General features: G+C 33.9%; 1 protein-coding gene across 7 annotated transcripts in view; it reads left to right on the forward strand.

Moving 5' to 3' along the window:
• Positions 1 to 20723, forward strand: part of LOC100740523 (neurotrimin) — a 301483-nt gene that overhangs the window by 212566 nt on the left and 68194 nt on the right. The gene's annotated exons all lie outside the window — the stretch shown is intronic.

Raw genomic sequence — 20723 nt, forward strand, 5'->3', positions numbered from 1 at the left:
TATAAGAACCCAATCATCTAGGAACGATAGCCGTAGGCTACGTCGCTGCATAACGTGACTCGTTTATTAAAAAAGTTTTTAAAAATTTATGAACGCCAAATTTTAGATTATGGCCATACAAGTGCATATAGGAAAGTTCAGAAAATAGCTGTGAAAAATATAATACCTGCTTTAAATCCGTTCTTTCTAATCTTTATGTTTCCAAATGACTTATTTGCACTGAACATTGTGTAGCTGACTTTATACAGTACTTGACATGCTGGACAATAAAAATTTCAAGAAACTACTATAATTCTATCTTTTTGCTTTTTTAATAACATAATTACATTGCATTTCTGTAATTGCCTCACAGTTAATAGTAAAGATTTCAAAAGTCAGCTGTGAAGATTTATTGCCAATTTTTTCATTTTTTAAAAAAAGAAGATTATGAAATTCGATTTTCTCATGAAGTATAATGTTTGAAAATATTTCGTAGTAACTATAGTAACTTCATCTTTTATATAGATATCGTATACATTATACATTGTATTTGAAATGTAAGTTACAGAACAGTGATACTCTGCTACTGTTCGTATATTACATCAGGAGCTGCCACGTGAGTTCAGCAGAAACTCGGCAGGGTTTGCATACTGGAAAGTTTTTGTAATATCGCAAATGGATCGCGACGTCGAAAAGGTTAAAAATGTACCACTGATACAGAAGTATGGAGAATGTTATATTAAAGTATGAAACGACTTGTTCGAACTTTCGATATAGTGTATGTCATTCAAAAAGTCCAATGTATTTCTAATGAGATATTTCACGTTTCTGCAATTTGTATTTTTATGTGTCAGTAACTTTTGAAATTTCTAATCTTCCAATAACGTTTGTGTACATATCACGAAACTTCTGATGAAAGAGTAAATTTTTAACTACGATATTTATGACATATTAAGATATTACATTGATACAAAAAGAAAGGGTGATATCAAGTTGATACCAAAATACATTTTTATTTTGTAATAATTAGTCTCTCTTTTTTACTGTATTAGTTAATTTTATTGGATAATAGATTAGCTCCTTAAGGTTACATTCACTTTTGAGAGTTAAGAATACTTCAAAATCTCTGGCTTAATCTTTACCAGTTCTGAAGATTATCTTACTTCACAAGCTCTTTATAATTCAAAAGCTTTTAAGCTTCTAAGACGCTCATTGACTAATTAACCATTTTGTAAATCTGTCAATCTTAATTTATGGTACTAGTTTTCAATATTAACCAAGTGAACGTTTTTATTAACGTATGTGTCCTATACATCTCGTTTGTGTCGGAATCGTTAATCTGATTTCCGATATAGAACCTGATATCACCAATTTTCTGCAATTATTTTCATTATTTTTGAAAAATTCTTTTTAATTCGTGTTTAAGTAATACTCAGCTGGGAATAATATTTGTCTGAATTCGATCCTTTATATCAAAGGGAAGGAAAGATACATTAGTGAGACGGGCAAGTGAGATTGCATTTCATCTAGGATTTAGGATTTCATAGTAGATTTGGACGCAGATATATTCGAGATCAGGTCAGAAAATTATATGTAGGAAATAGAATAGTTAAGCGAGTGCTTTCTGGAATTGTGTTTTCGACGTGCATCCCTAGAGTGTAAGAAAATCGCCACAGTCACTTTTAGTGCACTAGCGCCTGCTCCATGTTAGGTAACCAGAATCGCTTTTATTAAAGTTAGACGGCCAGAATTCGTATGAGAATTTTACCAAATCCCATAAAGATAATTGTTATTAATTTTTTTAACCAACATGTCATGAAGGAGATGCCACGAAAACTCTGACAAGAGAGATATCTGAGTAACTGGGATCTTGCAACGAACAATTGTTCACAGGTGATAACACGATAGCATTGTTCCTACGCTCGTTGCATAGGCTAAATCGGTCGGGTATCGGGATCGAGGGGGAAAAATTTGAAATTGGTCGTTAAGCCGGCACCGCAAATGCATTTAAGCGTACGCCACTGTTCAAGAACCCATTCGAGCACCGTGTCAATATAAATGTAAATGTCATTGGGAGGCGCGCGAGCGCATACATTGACGGTCTCTGGAGGACGATTGCTCGCGGAGAATATTGCAGATGGCCGTATGGGACGTCCGCCGCAATTGAATTGCCCTTCGGATTGGAACGTATAGAAATGTGCACTGGCCGGCGCACTTTGTTTCGCGTATCGATCGTTTCACAACCATTGGGAACACCGGGGATCCGCAGAGCCGAGCGTCCGCGCGACGTCAAAGAGTGCTCCATTTGATCCGCGGCCTGTTACTATTTTGTTGCACGCCGGATTCGCCTCCCGATCGCTCTGGCCCTCGCCATTCACGTCGCCACGTTCTACACACACGTACAAACACGCACACACCAGAGGACCCACTTGCTGGCTGCGATCCTCGCGATAACTCGATATACATGCCTCCACGCGCAACACGCTAATTCGAGTTGATGTACATTACGATGATTGAACGAATAAATCATAAAGCTGTTACCTACGCCCGGACTGGCCGCTGGGATTTCGCTGGACCAATCTTTCGCGCTTTGTCTGCTCTCCAATTTTAACTACTTATTCCAACGCTACAATATACAGTTACTGAATTGCTGGTCGAATATTCCAAATAACTTGAGTTGAATGCTTTCTAATTAGTGATTTGTTGACTAATTAATGATTAATTAATTTGATGATTTACTAGTCTTGAAGTATTTTATATTATAAAATTGGTTTAATAAAATGTACATAGGGATATTGGTTGGTTTTGATGGAGCTTGTGAGGAGCAGATGAAAAGATAATTGTTTTTATAAATATATGAAATATACATCGCTTAGAAGTAGTATTGATCAATTTCATAAATTAAGAAGTAAAGAAGAACGTGTTTAGTGGTACGATTTCTCAGAAATTTCTTTGCAATTCGCTGTTATTTATGTTATTTTCTTGCACTATATAATTTTTTTTGAGCGAACGTTTTACGTATTTTTCGGAATATCTACTCTTAAATTACGTTATCTATTTGCCATCATACTGTGACAGCAAAACTTGATCTATTTAACGATCAACATGATTCATGATCGATTAACATTTGAATAATTGACAGATCTAAAATTAATCTCATAATCATTTTACTAATCTACGCGAACACTCACATAGTAGGAAGTATGCTATAAAATGACAAAAACTAAAGAGGCAGATTTAATTTTTGAGAAGTCACTAACAAGGACAGAAGCAAAAGCGAAAACGCGTTTCTTTAACCAGTCGAGTCTTAAATTATACTACTCAACAAGGTATATAAACAGCCCTCTGCTTTTGTGTTAGATGGCCACTCGTTTTCGAAATAAATGGGGCTCCTCTTCATAAACAGCTCCCAGGACCCGGCAATTTGAAGCATAGCTCTTGTAAAGAACTGCGCTTTCCCACTTCCAGTTCACTCCTAGCAAAGAGCATCTTCGTAGTTTCAACAGCAACGTAACAAGAGAATCTTAATTAGCAACAAACGTTTTACCTCGTGTACCGTGGATCGTCTGGTTTCAGCACATACACAATTATCCCAAATAGTTTTCTAATTACTTGTTCAGTTATTAGTGGAGACTTCCACGTATACAGGATGTTTCATAAAGATAATACAAAAAATTCTAGAATTGTATTATTAGGTTATTAGATTAATCAAAAGGTTGTGTTGTGTGTACGTTCTTTAAGAGGAAAGAAATCATTTGATTTAGCTAAAATTCCAAACAGTTAATTTTCTATATAATATGCATATATTTTTACTTGCAATTGCTCTTCATCTGCATATTCAATTAATTTCGAATTGTTAAATGTTTCATTTATGTTATTAAGATACACCCTTTAATGTCTCTAAAGTAATTAGAGTACTGATCAGAGTACTGGAGTTTTTTTCTGTCAAAGAATTTTAAAAAAATTTAAAGGAAAATTTTTACCTCAACCATCGTTAACTTAAAATTCTATCGACCGTTACACGTCTTTTAATACATTGTTTGTTCCAACGATGAATCATTTGTACCCTAACAGTAGTATTGAGCGCTCGTCTTTCTTTATGAAAATTAAAGAATTCATAAAATTTCTTTAGCTCGAACAATTAATTGACATAATACTAAAATACTAAAATACAATTACTACACCCACAAACTTTCCAATAGATCCCCAAAAATTATCTGCTCGTTGCTCACAAAATCTCCATACGCTTTTTATCTTTTACAAACACCTTTACGACATAACTTTACGATGGTGGAAACCGAAAAAAAGGGGGGAAGAGAACCGGGGAAAGGTGGAAAAATCTCGCGACTTTTAATCTTTCCAACCGCGGTATACGCGATTCCATTAAATGTTGCCGCGATCGATGTTACAGACGGTGCACATACCGGGGCCCGTTTCTCTATCAGTAATTAAAAGGGTGAGAACAGGATAGAATGGAAAATACGACGAAGAGCCGCGAGCCTGGTGGTGAAATATGAAAGCTGCTTGAGCCGAGGCTTTTTCCACCCGCTTATCTGGAGCTTTACGCGCGTTATTCGATTTTCGCTTGTGTGCATTGTTCCCGGCGTAGCAGCGGAAACAAAGCGTTATCTTTAAGCCGAAACAATGTTCCTCTCTCAATCCGCGCATGAAACAACTGGCTGCAGCCATCTGCTCGAATCGCTATCATCGATCACGTGTGTGATGTATGCCCCGATATCGACATCGAATCCCTTTTTAACACAGACGAATGACTGCCGCTCGATGGAACCGTGGAATTTTTTTTTCGAAAGCGAGATCTCGCTACCCGCGACTGTGGTGTTTGCTTGGTCAGCGAACACGGAACCAAGCGTTCGATTTACATCGGCTCTTCTATTGATTCGACACCGCACCGTGACTTTTGCTCCGTTCGAGCCGCTTCTCCTCGCCAATGAGATCCGTGAACTTCAGAAAGTTATCGGATCTACGTACATATCGACTGTTTTTCAACTTTTCTGCCAGACCTAGAATCAATAGGTTAGATGGTTTCGTGCGCGCAAATTCCGTTTGGAAACCATTGCTTTTCTGTGACTTTCGTGTTAATTTTTTAGAAACGCCAGAAATATAAATCCCTTCGAGCTGTTGAGTCTGAACAATTTTAGGAGATCGATAAGAGTGGGCATTGAATGTTTGTAATTTTGGAGGAAAGAGGGCTATTAAGTTGGTTGAACGGTAAGAATTTAAGTGGTCTTTTTAAGGAGTTCCAGTATCTGGTATATGAAACTGGTCGTGGAGATATTTATGAATTGAAATTGTTTATATTTTCTACGAGAAGTTCTTTTTCCCACTTGCAAGCAGACATACTATCAGGAATTATTTCATTGTTTGTTTCTCGAGAATTAAATATTGATCATATACATATAGAATGAAGTGAAGAAGCGAATAAGAAATGAAGTTAATTAGCTTAGCTTCTAAAAGTCTATCCATAATAAAAATTACGTTGCCAACTCGTTGAATGTGTTAACGAGTCATTCACAGCTCGCTGCTCGTATCACTAGAAAATCATTTGAGAGTATCGTTGCTAAGAAACAAAAGAAAGCTTCCGAAATGCGATTTAACCTGGCAAGTTCCAGCAACTCATTCCCCATTACATGTATACCAGTTCGTTCGCAACAAGCCCTTTAGTAAGAGCACACGGCGGAAACACAAGTAGCAGCAGCAACAGCAGCAGCTTTTCTCCGTCTGGTGCACGTGTACAAAACCTCGATACAAGGGTGCTAAACTCACCACAAGGGGTGTCTTCGTTCTAAAGTTGGAAACTTATCCCCAACTACCAGCTGCGAGTGGCACACTTGGCCTGGAGTAAGAGAGAGAGAAACTTCGTTGCTTTGATCCATATTTTATTTAGTTCGCGGGCAAAAAAAGGGCAGGAAGACCAAAGAAGGGAATGGTAACCGCTGGTCGGTAGACGATAGAGTGTTAGTGGCACCGGCAATGGCCGACAGAGGGGCAGCTTAGGGCGAAGTATAACCGTTCTCACACTTTTACGACGCTCCTGGTTAATTTGCTGTGCAATTGCCACGTCCTCGTACCGCTCTGATCTCACGGTATCCAATTTTTGCGTTCACGCCTCGAGATTCACCCCTTTTATTCCTCGTATCTTTCATGTGTCCCTGATGTCTCGTAGAAAAAGTGTAAACGGGATGGCGAGGTATTAAAATCGGTCAGTAATGAAAGTTTAGGGGTTTCAAAGACTGAGATAAATAATTCGAGACTTTTTTAAGACGGGGTGAGGAGCCTTAAAGAATGAGTGACGAATGTCTTGAGAATGATTCGAATCTTATTAACATTTTTAGCAAATTATTGTCTGGGGTTTGAAACTTGTGTAAATACAAGTATATGGAATATATCTATTTTTAAGCAGATTATGTTTGCTTGATCATATTAAATAGATTATATTTTATACATAATAGATATAATTGATGATTACATATAATTATGTCAAGTAGAGTATCATAAAATGAAGGAGAAAATCGTGTATATTTAAAGTTGTAACAAAAGTTTCATGTATATGCAAGGTGTCTGTTTTAATGTTTTATACAAATATCCTGATCTTATGACCCATCTAGATGACAATGATAGAAATTGATTTAAAGAAGCATACGGTGTATATGTACATGCAGAATACGGGCAGCTTCTGATCTATCAAATTAGTTATTAACAATTAGTATCTTTACATAATGTAAGTTAAGTAAATGTCCTGCGATCTACGTCATTGTCTCTTTGCATATAGCGTTCGTTATTTTACGTCGGCTAAGAAGCACTCGTCGTGTATAAGGAGGGAAAGATTAACAGGGTTGAGCTTAAAATTAAATTTATGCTCCTGCGAGTTTCTGTAATATCCCCGGTGGCTCGTGTATCTCCGCATTTGCGCGACTTTGAGTTATCAAAATAAGTACAGGATAAGGAAGAGGTAACTGCTAATTCTCTTCTCTCCCTACTATTTTTAGCTGGATTTGAAGGAAATAAAGTGGAATTTTATAATTGGATATTTAACAAATCGTTACCTCGAGTATGGTAATGTATGTATACTTTGTTAATTGAAATTTGGAAATATTTAGTTAGCTATTCAATTATTTTAGTAATAAAATGTATTAAGCCGTGTGTCATATTATTATGTAAAAGTTTAGATACGTGTAATACCTTATTTGTATCTTATTAGAAATTTCTATTTCCATTGCTTGTGTTATATACATACTAAAAAACGTTTGTTCACAAATACTATTTCTGTATTCATCATTATAAAAATATTCTCATTTTTTTATAACGAGAACACTCAAACAAACATTTCAAAAAATGTTTTCTATTTCTGTAATTAAAAATTGTTTAATTGTAAAAAGAGAGATATAATTCTTTTCCATCGCGTTCTACCTACAGGGCACTAAAACAATTTTAACAAACATAAAACATTAATTTTTTTTTTGTTCAACAAGCTAATTGCAATGGAAGTAGAACATTTATCTTTCCAGCCCAGTTCACTCAACAGGGATGAGTTTTTGGTTCATAACCTTTTTTTATTAAACTTTTATTAAATTGTCGAAAAATTGTGCATGATATTTGAGTGGGCACATCGTATTTATATATATCGAATACCATTTTTTATACAGGTACTATTTAATTTGAAAATTCCGTTTTCAATTCTTCCACATATATGTGTATTACATATAATGATCGTTCTATTAACATGCTTAAAAAACATGGAGTTTTAACTGAAAGTACTAAGTGAAAATAACTTCAAATATAATCTTCATCGAATTGAGAGATAAAATTCCGGGGAAATTAGAAAAGGGATGGGACGACGAACAGAATTTGCGAAAGTCCCCAGTAGCTCTAACCTTCCATACATTATCATGAAAATAGACGTCTTTATTATCGAAAACCGTCAAGTCACCCAACGGTAAGTCCAAGGATAGAAAAAAGATGAAAGAGATATCGGGGAATCGATTTTTTATCTATCGGTGGAAAGGATGAAATGCCATGGAACATTGTGCGATCGTTTAAACCCGCTTTTCCAACAAACACGAACATGAAAGCATAATTTTCCTTTCCTTCTCTTTCACCGAGCTGCGCTGCGTTTATTTAGAGAACTCTTTTGTTATTTCTATCGATCGCCATGTTTGCGAGAAATTCCAGCGTTATTTGCGCAGCAATAATTCTTGTAAAATTTCCAGTCACAAGTACCATGGCGAATCTGGCGAGTAGCTGTGTAACGAAAGGCGAAGTCCATGTTAATTGGATTTAACAGTTATAGTTAGATGCAATCTTGCTCGTAATTTATTAGTAAAATTGTATTAGAAAGCTATGCGAGTTCACGTGATAATTTTAACAATAGGGAAGTGTCTCTATATTTTGTGATTATCCCACATATCGACTTTTAAAAACGAATATAATAGAGCAAAATATATCCTATATTCTATACGACGAATACGTTGCTTTTTCAAATATTTAGAAATAGTCCAAAATTATACTTTCATAAATGTAACAAAGATTTATTTTCGTAGTAGCGCTAGTGGCAATATTGAAATTTAAAATAACAGGGATATTTCCATTGAAAACGTGTAAACTCATGAATTAATCAGTCTTACAAGAAGTAGGACAATTCTTGAAAACCTTTCCTTCAACGTCGATCGAGATATTTTGCGAATGCCATTTTGAGGCATTTGAATTCAATTTTCCAATATTTTCCAATATTTACCGTGAAATAATATTACGGCTTTATGTTTCCATATTTATAGTATTGACCAATGGGTAATGTTATCTATATCGCACATAGCATTGAAGATAATTTTCTCAAGCTGGTATCGGTTTTCGATAAATTCGAGAGATTTGCTTCGAATACGGATGATGATGAGATATTGAGCGTCTTTGAAAGTAACGGTTTGATAATGCATTCAAGAAATACCTCTTTTGTCGAGGAATCGGAAAATTTATAGATTTGTACAGATATTCGATGCAAATATTTGACTGTCAGCTTACGCTACCTACGTAAATTTCATCGTTCCATAAAATATTTTAAATTCAACTTAGGATAATAATGAAACTACTCGATTATCTATACTGCATCTAAACTATAATATTTGTTCAAACTAGATATTTAAATCAAATCTTAATATTTAAACTGTTATGATGAAACGATTAATATCATTTTAATACTTTAATGCAAATATTGAAACGATTAATTAAAAAGAAACTGAAATATTATACAAAGATATTTTTATGAATTAAGTTTGAAGATATTTAGTATGTTCCCAAAGCCTCATTAATTTCACCGTAATTCCACTGTCAATAGCTTGACCTCGTATATAATTTTTCCTCTCTCTGTGCTGAACATGGACAGATGACAATATGTTGCGCATGAAAAACGACTCTTAAAAATTGCAGCCCGATCGATTCCTTCTGGTTAATAAATGTGAGAAGAAGTAGTTCACGTGCCCAATTTTGAACTGTCTTTACAGTAAAGTGCTTTCAGAAAATATTAAAATAGTATATTTTCCGGTGCTTCTCCAGACTTTCCTTCAATATCTCTATCTTAATACAATTTATTAAATTTCCACAGAAAGATTCAAATATTTTAATATAATATGATCGTTAACTCAATCGCTTCTTCCACTTTTAATTTCATAGAGAAAAGAAAATTAAATTTAATCACGGTACAATTCTCCTTATTAGAAAGAATATTTTATTTTCCCGTGATACGTTCGTCGTTCTCTTTCTCTTAATTGAACCTTGTTAATGATCAAATTATTTCCGCTGCCTTTTATTCCACCACGAAACAAAGCTAAATTAACAATTAACGTCGACAGTACAATGATACACTGATATTTCATTTATTTTTTTCAACAATGGGCTAAAGTAAGGTTATTTAAGACCAGAGTCACGCGAGCAACGTCCGTCTGGTATGACCTCAGTCTAAGTCACATGGAAGATACTTAAGTCAATTTAACAATGATTAAATTTGTCTTGTAAATTATTTTTTTTATTTTCTTAATTATTTTATTAGTTTTTATAATATACCTTCTTGCTGACTCAAATAATCTTACCATAATATTGTTCGAATTATTTTCTTGTCTTTGATATTTTCTCTTGGTGGACTTTAGACTGCACGATATTTTCTCATTCTCCCGTTACCATATTAGAAACCAATGACGATTTAATCGAATTTGATTATTCTGCGTAAAGTTGAAGATTAAATTTTAAGATGTTGAAGCTCAGACGTTTCAAACAACCTTACCTTGCTGTATTTGCTTTGTTCGCTGGTTACCCTTGATATTGTAATGACTAGGCATTACAAGGGAATGGTCGCCGCCATAATACGGGGACGTTGGTGTTACTACGAGGATTTCCATAAATTTCGTACTTCATCCTTTTCCTTTTTAATTCCCCCTGAATTTTTATCCAGGATGTCACGGTAGCGATGCCTGAATTAGTTAAAGAGCCTATCGGAAAAGTGGCGACAGACCGGAACGAAGGAACTCGGGTAAAATACTCCTCTGGGTATATAAAGCTGTATTAGTAGCTTCCACATATAAGTTCGCGGCGCCGCTGCTCCGGGATTTTTGATCCTCCGGGAATTTACATGTAGTCGCGAACCATTCGCCGAGACAAAGTGAATAAACAATGCAGCGAAATTATCTTCAGCAGTTCGCGATTCTGATTACGTTGATTAATATTGGGGAACGCGAGCCAATTATGGGAACTGCACCAACTATCCCACTGTTTTCTCTTCTGGTTTCAAACGGGAGTGCAGGATTCCATTTCAGCTAGTTTCCTTATTGTCGAATTAACATTCTTTTCTAATTAACCGATTCCTTAATTATTATTTAGCTTTCAATGGGTGTAGGTTTTAAGAAGATTTGTCGTAGTTTTATCACCGATTTACGATTTACTTTTGTTCCACAATTGTTAAATTAACATTGTTACGTCGCTAATAACTCAAATAAACAATTAAATAGAAAAGAACATTGTGTTTTAATTGTATATCTTCTTAATTACTATCTAATTTTTGTTAAGTGCAAGCTTTGAAAAGATTGATAGAGTGGAGAAGAAACGGCCAATTGAAAGCCCAATATGCTTTGTTGAATATGAATTAATATGTTCAAAAAAAAGTGAAATAAAATTTCGATCGTGACACAAACATTTTTTAATAGAATATTTCACCTCTTTCCATTTCCATCCATTTTTCTCTTTTTTTTTTACTGTTGTCACACACAAACGAAGATATTGTATCAAAGGTATGGTGAAATTCGTAGGAGAAAAATGTAATAGCAGTTTAACGGGATACGTCAATTTTTCAATTGCATCATCGTTCTTCGACGCGTCGTTCTGTTTTCCCCCATTTCTTTTTTTGTTTGAAATACCTTTTTTCATCGTTTCATACCGTTGATAGATAGATCTAGCTAGGTTCGCCTCTCGATACGAATTCGCCAGTAAAGACAAATCGATTTTGGTCCCGCGTGACTCATGGTTTTACAATAAATATACGCCACGATGGTTGTCGACAGCTGCTCTTATGTCATTATATTCCTTTTTTGATAAAGTCGCTCCGAACGACTTGCTGTTTTCATCTACTGCATAAAATCTAGGATGAAAAATATATTTTCATCTTTTCTTTCATGACATAGACAAAGGATACGGTGGACAGGATAAATGAGAAATTTCATGGAACCAATACCATAAATTTACGTGGATATATATGAGTACAGAAATTTTAAATAAAGAGAAAAAATGTGAAATATCAAAGAATTTATAATTACCATTGCTGTGTATTTTAATATTATAATAGGCTTCACTCGCCTGTTTTAAGGATCTATTGATAAGTTTCTTTGAAGCACACAACACATAATTTACTAAAAAGCTAATGAAATTAGTTATCTCTTTTATTGTTGTGTTGTGTTCACCTGAGCTCCATTATAATTTAGAAGACAATTGTAATTTCAAAGTACATATTCAATAAATAGGGAACAAAAGCTGCTGGAAAGTAGATTTTAATCTCAGACACTTTGTTTATTTTCGAATATATTTGATGATAATGAAAGAAAAATGTAAAAATAATTCCTCCAGTAAAAAACTATAGAAAATTCTACACATTTAAAATTGGAGTTTTTATTGTCAGTAAAGAATTAATGCGTTTTTATGCAACAAGGTCTTGCTTCCTGTGGCAACAGTAACATATTATATTATTGTTAATCAGTAATGATTAACGATTAATCATTGAATGTAATTTAGTTTAGCTTATGTGTAATATTACTAGTTAATATGCATACTGTTACGAATGTACAAGAATTGGGAGACAAAAACAAATTAATTACAAACTAATTTATGAATCTAATAATTATAGGTAAATAGAATTAATACTGAATTAATATGATTTTGTAATATTATCTCAATTTTATGAAAACAAAATGTTTAGTCTTATTAGATATTTCTACACTCATTTCTACGCTTGAAAGTTCAATTTTATGCATAGAAGTAGCAGAAAGTCGAAGTAGAAGCAGACTTTTTAAACTTTAAAGTGCTTTTTATTTTATCCAGTTTACTAAATTTCGCTAATACCGCTTTGTTCGCAAGAAGTTGAAATGCCAGATTACAGAGACTCGAGATTCTGTAAAAGTATGTCAAACTTGTTAAGATCAAGAGTTATGGAGTTCAAAATTCGTATGTTCAAGAAAATGTTTCTTTCCTAAGTGTTAAGTTCTCTATTTAGTATGTTCTTTGAGGGTCTATATTTGTATATAATAATATGAGGATATTGTCACTATTTCTTCCAAGTTTCCTATGCTTTCTATGTATTTCCATAAGCTTATTTAAACTTGTATGCAAGTGCGTAATGTTAGCAAATTGAAAGCTTAGTTTTTTTAGTTGTTCCTTAATACCTAATTTACATTATCAATTCATTAATATAGAAAAAGAAATTCCATAATAGATACATCAAATTTAATGCAATCTTTTATTACAAAATAATTTTCTAATAAAAATGTTATCTGTCAAAAAAATGAATGAATATCGAAATAACTTTATTTATTAGATATCTTGCAAAATGTATGTACCTTATAATTTATAACTGTGAAACTGTTTATGAAAAGTACCTTGAATTATAAATGGAATAAAACAAATCATTCTCCATTATACAATTTTCAATGAATTTATCAATGAATTTCATTATGACTGTTTTACAATTCGACTGACAAGCATTCTTTATAGCCAAACAATCCATCTGCTTTATAACAATGTTCAATTTCAAACTTTCCGAAATTAATAAATTTCTGACGGGATTTATTCAGATTTATTTTAGCTTTCAAAAATGCTTTTGGATGAAAATATTTTACTATAAAAGAATTGAAATATTATAATAAATTATTACAACATAAATTTGCTTAAATGAATTCACTTTTTGTTAAATTATTACATTTCTTAATTACTACATCCTCACGATCATAATAACATTCACTCGATTACTTTTCAGCATTAAATTTACGTGGCTATCACTAATCGAATATATACACGAATTACTAATTAGTAATTAGTACAAACCGTAGCTATTACCTTTTCTCAAATATTTTTCTGAATGATCATCTTTTCAATTGCCCTGTTTCTAATTTGGATATATACGTCTTGTCTTCGGAAATGTCGTTGTTCGTTCTTGATTCACCGCGTTTGTTACGCACATTAATCGAACAACAGTTAGTCGAGTGTCACTTGTTTCCCTTGCCTAGGTAGACTAGTCCCGCAAAGTTTACTTTGAGTAGATCAGTTGTGTTCAAAGCGAAACCATGCCATAGAAAACCACGACAGGTGTGTAAATTCCGCCTGTTCACATTAGATTTTACATGCAGTTTATATCGCGTTTAAAATTTTAACTGAAATCTACTTCAAGCTTTTTGGCGATAGCAACACGAATATTACGTTATATAAATGCAGTATAATTGCAAATGCAGCTCGCGGACAATAACTTCCAATTTATTATCATTATGATGATAAGCATGCACCAATCAGCAACTCATTTTGATAACCCACGCGAATAAAATTCGATTTAACTGCACAAGGTCAAACGACATTTGAATTAGATTTTTGAATTTAGTGGATTATTCCTACCTCAATGGTACGGATGGAATAAATAAGAAAAACCCCTTTCAGCGTATGCATGCAACGTAATAAACATTCAACGTGTCCAAATAATGTAAGGTCAAGCCCGTGCATGAAAGGAACAAAAACACTCTTAATTCTCAGAAATAACAAGAACCTCTCCAGCGGTATGTTGGAAAATCCGTCCGCATTTCGTTTGTCAAAATACCCGAGTGTCCCTGGTGCACGTCGTTTTCTTTGCATCAGCATCGAAATGAAGTACCGCGGAGCGTACGAGTAAGAATGACACGTTGGTCCAGAATGACCGGTAACATTTTACTCTAAACACCGGGCAATAAGCCGTAAAGTAAATTTCACGGTACTGAATAGATTGGACGGTCCGCGTAAGCCAGCCAATCCCTGCACATGATGTACATATCCGGGACCGATGAAAAGCCAGAAGCTGTTTCCCGATTGCGTATAACATCAGTCACAGCCGAGATTGCTCCATTAATCGTTGCCTAGCCAGCCGTGATATTATCGTTTCATGATGAGACCACGTCCTAAATAAACGCCAACACGATAGAATAAGCCTGATCGCACGTAGGTGGAAAGCTTAGTGTCTACTTGGGCAACGTGAAAACGTGCCAGAAATGAGAAGATGACGATGACGATGAGAAAGGAAGGCAATAAGTTACGTAGAAGAAAATCTTCTAAAATTGAATATTTACAGTTTGAAGCTACGTTAAGCTGTGCTATGCCAAGTTTAAAGATATTTCCTCCGGTATATATATACACAGAAACGTCTCCACTAAAAGCTAAGTTAATAGCATAACTAAACTAATAGCAGTGTTGTGCTAGCTGCGAAAGCGGTTTCGTACACGGGGTAAGTGACTTTTAATTTGTGGAACGTATCGTCTTTCATACAGTAAGCTTTGCAAACTAAAGATCAAAATATCTACTAAACTAATGGTACCTTTCGATATAAGGAGGTCAGTAATTTTTTATAGGGAATATCGAGCTGCATCGATCATTGTATTAAGAAATATATGATTCTATCTAAAAAAGTGAAGTTGATCTTCACATGACGTTTACGCGTCCACCGACTGAAAAACCAATAACATTAACACATGCACCTTTTGAAACCACCCAACTTTTATCTGAAACATTGTCCTATATATAATAACTAATAGTATCGAACATATTTCAGCTTAAACTCTTAGCTGATCCACCCTGTATATGTATCAAAGCAAATATTTTTAAACTCAACGTAGCACGGCTTATCTCAGCTTTTCGATGGATCTTCAGCTTAGCTCTAAGAAATATATCTAGCAATCGTTTCACGTTACATATGACGTAAACGGTATCGGCAAATTCTAAAATTCGCATATTTTGTAACATTTCCACCCATAACAAAGTAAGAGGCGTAGCAATACAACACATAAATCAACACAAAGAATGACTCGTTCTTTAGTCAGCTAAGATATTATCGTTCCATGATAAGACCACGTCCTAAATAAACGCCTGATATGTGGGTGGAAAACTTGGCGCGCGCTTGGATCACGTGAAAACAGGATAGAAAAGAAGAAAGAAGAAGGGTAGAGGAAGAAATATAGTTCGTACTCGAATTCCAACAATGAAAGCTTTCTTAAGAGTATGGCTTCAGGAGAATACCAGCACGACTCGCTGTGACCAATAGAATTCAGTTACCCAAGTTCGGGCGTAGCTGCGAAATTTGAAAGCGGTGCGCACAAAGGAGCCTTGAAAAATACGGCCACCGGCGTGCTTACACCGTGGTGAACGCGAACATCATTGTTTCGTTCTCCGTTCTTCTCATCGCGCCGTTTCTCGAATTTCTCGAATTTCAATGGAACCTTTGACGAACAACCCTGCTCGCTTTCCAAGGGATTTTAACTGGCGCCGAGAGAATACCGATCTGCGAATTCGTTAACTTATCATCGGGAAACCGTCGTTCGTTGATTATTTACGAGAGAAAGAAAGAGAGGGATGGAAAGGGAGAAAGAGAGAAAAGGAGGTAGGGAGAGAAATGGGGGAGAGGAAACTTCGAATAACTTCCGATCTCTATGGTGCAAGTCCGTAAATTGAATTTTTGGTGTACCGTCCCCAGCAGCGAGGTAAAATCACTCGAAGGTTTCCTAGAATCGCGGATTATTCGCGACAGTAACTATTTCCTAAGAAGTATTTGGTCTGAAGACGCTGGCAATTTAATGGTATTATGAATAGTTATAGTTTTGAGGTATGAAATGGAATTTGTTTAGCAAGGTTTAATTGTTTAAACTGTCAGTTCTAGTTTAATAATTACTTTAGTTTCTTGTTCGAGGGTTTCATTCTGTGATATGTATTGTAGTACGCTGGAGTACTGAATTCCACAGTTATTCTTGTTTTACCTATTTTTAAGAGATTCAGGGGCTTTTTATTATTTCTGCTTTCTGGTTACTACCTGGGATGAAAACAGTTATCCCATGGCAGATCTAAAATGATTATTCGAAGTTGGTTATGTTGACGAAATTATTTCTTTCGACCATTTGAACTCTATTTTTATTTCTCTTCGTGGCTCGGTTATCTACTTTAATGCATAGTGTTAGTAGATTTAGATATGGTATCACAGAGTTGGTATTAATTAGTATCGTCTTCTATTGTATCGTGACTTCTAACGTCATCTTTATATTTTAGCAACTAGAAGTTTTGTAAATAGTATTGATATAAACTGATGAAGTCAATATCGAGTCAATATATTCTGTTTGTCATCTCACGAACACGAGAGTATTTATGGAAAGACTCGATACCTACGTTTTCTTTAAAGTCGTAAAGAGCACATTAGAATTGTACAAATTGTGTGATCTTTTGATAGCGGCATATTGGGGAACGTTTTGCCGGCACAAACAATTGTTTTCAACTTCCATTGAAGAGCTCCTGGTCTATGTTTGCGAAACCCGTGTTCGTGGTTAATCCGAACAGAGCTCAATCCATAAAAACGTACCTGGTACGTCATGCATCCATTGTGTGGAATTTGCAAGCGAACTTTCGAAATTGTACATACGAGTATCGATATACACGAGTTTGACAAGTGAAATGTATTGACAACGTATCAACTTCCGCTCGGAAATGTAATAGCGAAGTACCGCCATTCGTAGAGACGAATTTGGGAAAATAGTTTTTTCTTTCTTTTTTACTTTCACGGTGTTCCGTTTAGTTTTTCACTATCTTTGCTTTGTCGTGTGTAACATAGTTGATTTAAATAATTAAATAATATTAAATGTACCACGAGACAAAATAAAATACATTTTAAAATATTTTCAATTTTGACATATGAAATTACTTTTATTAAAACTACATGTTTACTATGGAAATTAAATAGGAAATGAATTTTGGTAACATTATTGATCGTCAACGTATCAAATTTTGGAACTGCTTTTTTGCAGTAGATAAGAAACGTAATTGTATTCTTCCTCCGTAATTTTCATATAAGATAGAATTCTTTTTTGATGAAAATAAGCTATTCTAACTATATAATACTATACACAAATTTAACTCATAGCTTCACTTTAACATATGGAAATAAATATAACAAAAATTATGTTTCAAGTTTCATCTTAATAATTTCTTTAATGAACACTGTACACAATGAAAATTTATGAAAAGTATAAACTGTTATAGTAATTCAGGAAGTTGTTGAGTACGTAAAAATAATATACATTTTTTCGTCGTTAATACTTCAAGATAATGGATTCCTGAGACAAAGATGAGAGATAACGCAGGACAGTAAAGTTTGCTAATTGGCAACACCTGAATGCAAGTGATTATGGGGAAAGTTTTTCCATTGTGTACTTATAATCTTGTCCTTATTGATTTAAATACAGCTTCGTAAAATACGAATTGCTCTTTAAAGTCGGACTTTCTTCGGAGTAATATGAACTTTATCTTCTCGAATTTCGAGCGAAGAAAACTTCTTCGCTGCTTCAAAGTTTACATTACGCTCGTACCCTTTGTTTCCCGAGCTTTCATTTTTAGCTATTAGCAATTCGCGTTGCCGGTGAAATTATTGACGTACCGTGATATACTGAGTTTCGAGTGAAACATTTGTTTTTAAATAACTTACAATTCTATCGGCGAATGGAAAGATCGAACAGTTACTAAGAATGCATTTCCTCGAACTGTGAAATAAACTCCAAAGTGGGATAATAAGAAATCGATGATCGCTTTGATGTTTGCAATCTTTACAGGAACTCCGCTCAATTAAAAATCGATTCAGATAAAATTGTCAACTTGTTTGTTATTTACTTAAATTATTTGTCAATTATTTAAAATACATGAAACGAGCAAAAAGTGAATTTTTTTCTTTTTTGTTTTTGTTACGAAATCACTTATATCTGAAAGAGTACATCTTCTCACAGTTTGTCAGAGTTAAATGTTTTGTAAGCTTGTTCCATACGCAGCAGAAATAATAAAATAATTTTGCATTTGACTATAGTTGATTAGGTTTAGGAAGAAATTAATTGAATTAACAGATACTTGTATTAATAAAACCCTGTAAGAAATTGCCATAATTAAAGAGAAAAATGCTTGTTATTATATCCTGAAATTGTTTTAGTTCTGTAAGATGCAACGTTAAAGAATTTTTCGATTTGACGTTTCGCTGAATTTGAGAAAATTAACTTCAGCTGTTCGTGACAGCAAAGAATAAATAAAATCTTTGACCAAATGGAATTGGGAAAATGGAACTTTGTTATTTCGAATTTTACGCAAAACGACTCCATTTACAAGGAAAGAATATATACACATGCAGATATACTACATCAAACCTTCCCTAAAACAATGGAGTTTTTGTATACAGAAATTTGTCAAACAACACACAGTTTAGAAATTACTTAAGCGTGCAAGTTAGATGGTTCACTTTGTATATAATAAATTCATTTCCTACAAGTACCTAATGAAATCTTTATCATGTCTCATAAACAACTATGTTAATTATGATTATTTATGATTATTAATTATGATTTTTTTTAATTTTACAGTTATTACAAACTTTGGTATCTTTATAAAAAAATAAAAGATTTTATTTATTTAAATATTATAAAGGTATTAATGATGATATTTTATTCTAATAAATACACTAATCCTTAAACACTATCATAACTCAGAAAAAACATCTGTTTTAAAATAGTCAAGCAATAAAATCAAATGAGACTGGGATAGGATGTCTTATTATTATTCAATACAAAATGGTACATAGTACAATTATTGTTTCCCGCGATTACAAGTAATATTACGATGATAATGTGAAAGGAAAAATTCATACGGTTTGAAATTTCACCCTACGATAGCCTATAAGAGCCAAAGTATGTAGGTACACGTACCAATTACTATAGAGCGATTTATTAAGTCATTACAAAATGATCAAATATCTTGCCCTTATAAAGGAATATTATTTGAAGCATTACATAAACCCTACACTGCAAAAAGTATCACGCGAGGTGCTTAACGTGATACTTTGATAAACCTTTCGCGTGTGAAGTAATAAAGATATCAGAACGAAGATAACCGAGAAATGTATGTATATAGATGAGTCTGAGCAAGTTCAATTGCGTGTTGCAAGTACATCGTTATGTCTACTGAAAAAATGATACCGCAAGAAGTTAGTTGTTACTGTGCCATGCAATATTCCTATTTACCAGTTTTTCCTATTTTCGCGGAGAAAAGAGCTACAGTCTGTCTAAGTTACGAGAATTGCTGCATGCAGTTGTCCTCACGGAATATCGTTAAACTTTCGACCGTAGGTTGTCACAATTTCCAACTTTAAATTATCATTTTAACGCCTCGAATATCCGGCGAAAGGAAGCGCAGCGAAACCACTTTTGGTTGGATTTTAATAATCATAGTTTTTGTGTAGGATAATTCACGAAAATAAAACATGAGATTATTATGATAAAGATAAATGCAACTAAAAGGGAAAATTTACAAAAAAAAAGATCGTTTGTTAACATAGACGTCAATTATTAATCATAATCGGCGACTAACCGTAACTTTAATGTTTTACTTTGATTTTTCTTCACATCTGCACATGTTCAATCATCTACCATTACTTCTTTGTTCATATAATTCGCAGTTGAGACTGTTGCAAAGTTATAATATAAAAATAAATGCTGGAATCGTAGGTTTCGTTAAAGATATTTAGTAAAGTAGACTTGTTAATAATTTCCATTCTTTATAATTTTTCGAACGATCCTATAATCACTATCTAAAATCATAGTTTACCAATTACAGTTCAATTAAAAGCGTAGTCATTACAATAATTCAGAATTGATATCTAATATATTCTATTAATAGTAAACAGCACAATCTTCATTAATATAATTAAATCTAATTATTGTAACACAGTTTACGCAACTTCACTCAGTACGTCAGCCTTTTGCTATAATTGTTCATCCACTTTCAAAACCACACTTAACATACCAACTAGTACTCGTTCATTAGCATTCCCCTGGCATAGACCTAATTTAACGTTCCTATAATAGTTTCGCTGACCAAGAGCAATTGCGTGTAAATAGCTTGATCAGTTATTTTAACAAACCATAGACTCGACTGATTATTATTACTTATTTGCT

The sequence above is a fragment of the Bombus impatiens genome, unplaced genomic scaffold, assembly GCF_000188095.3.
Source record: "Bombus impatiens unplaced genomic scaffold, BIMP_2.2 scf_0102, whole genome shotgun sequence".
NCBI classification, from domain to species: Eukaryota; Metazoa; Arthropoda; class Insecta; order Hymenoptera; family Apidae; genus Bombus; species Bombus impatiens.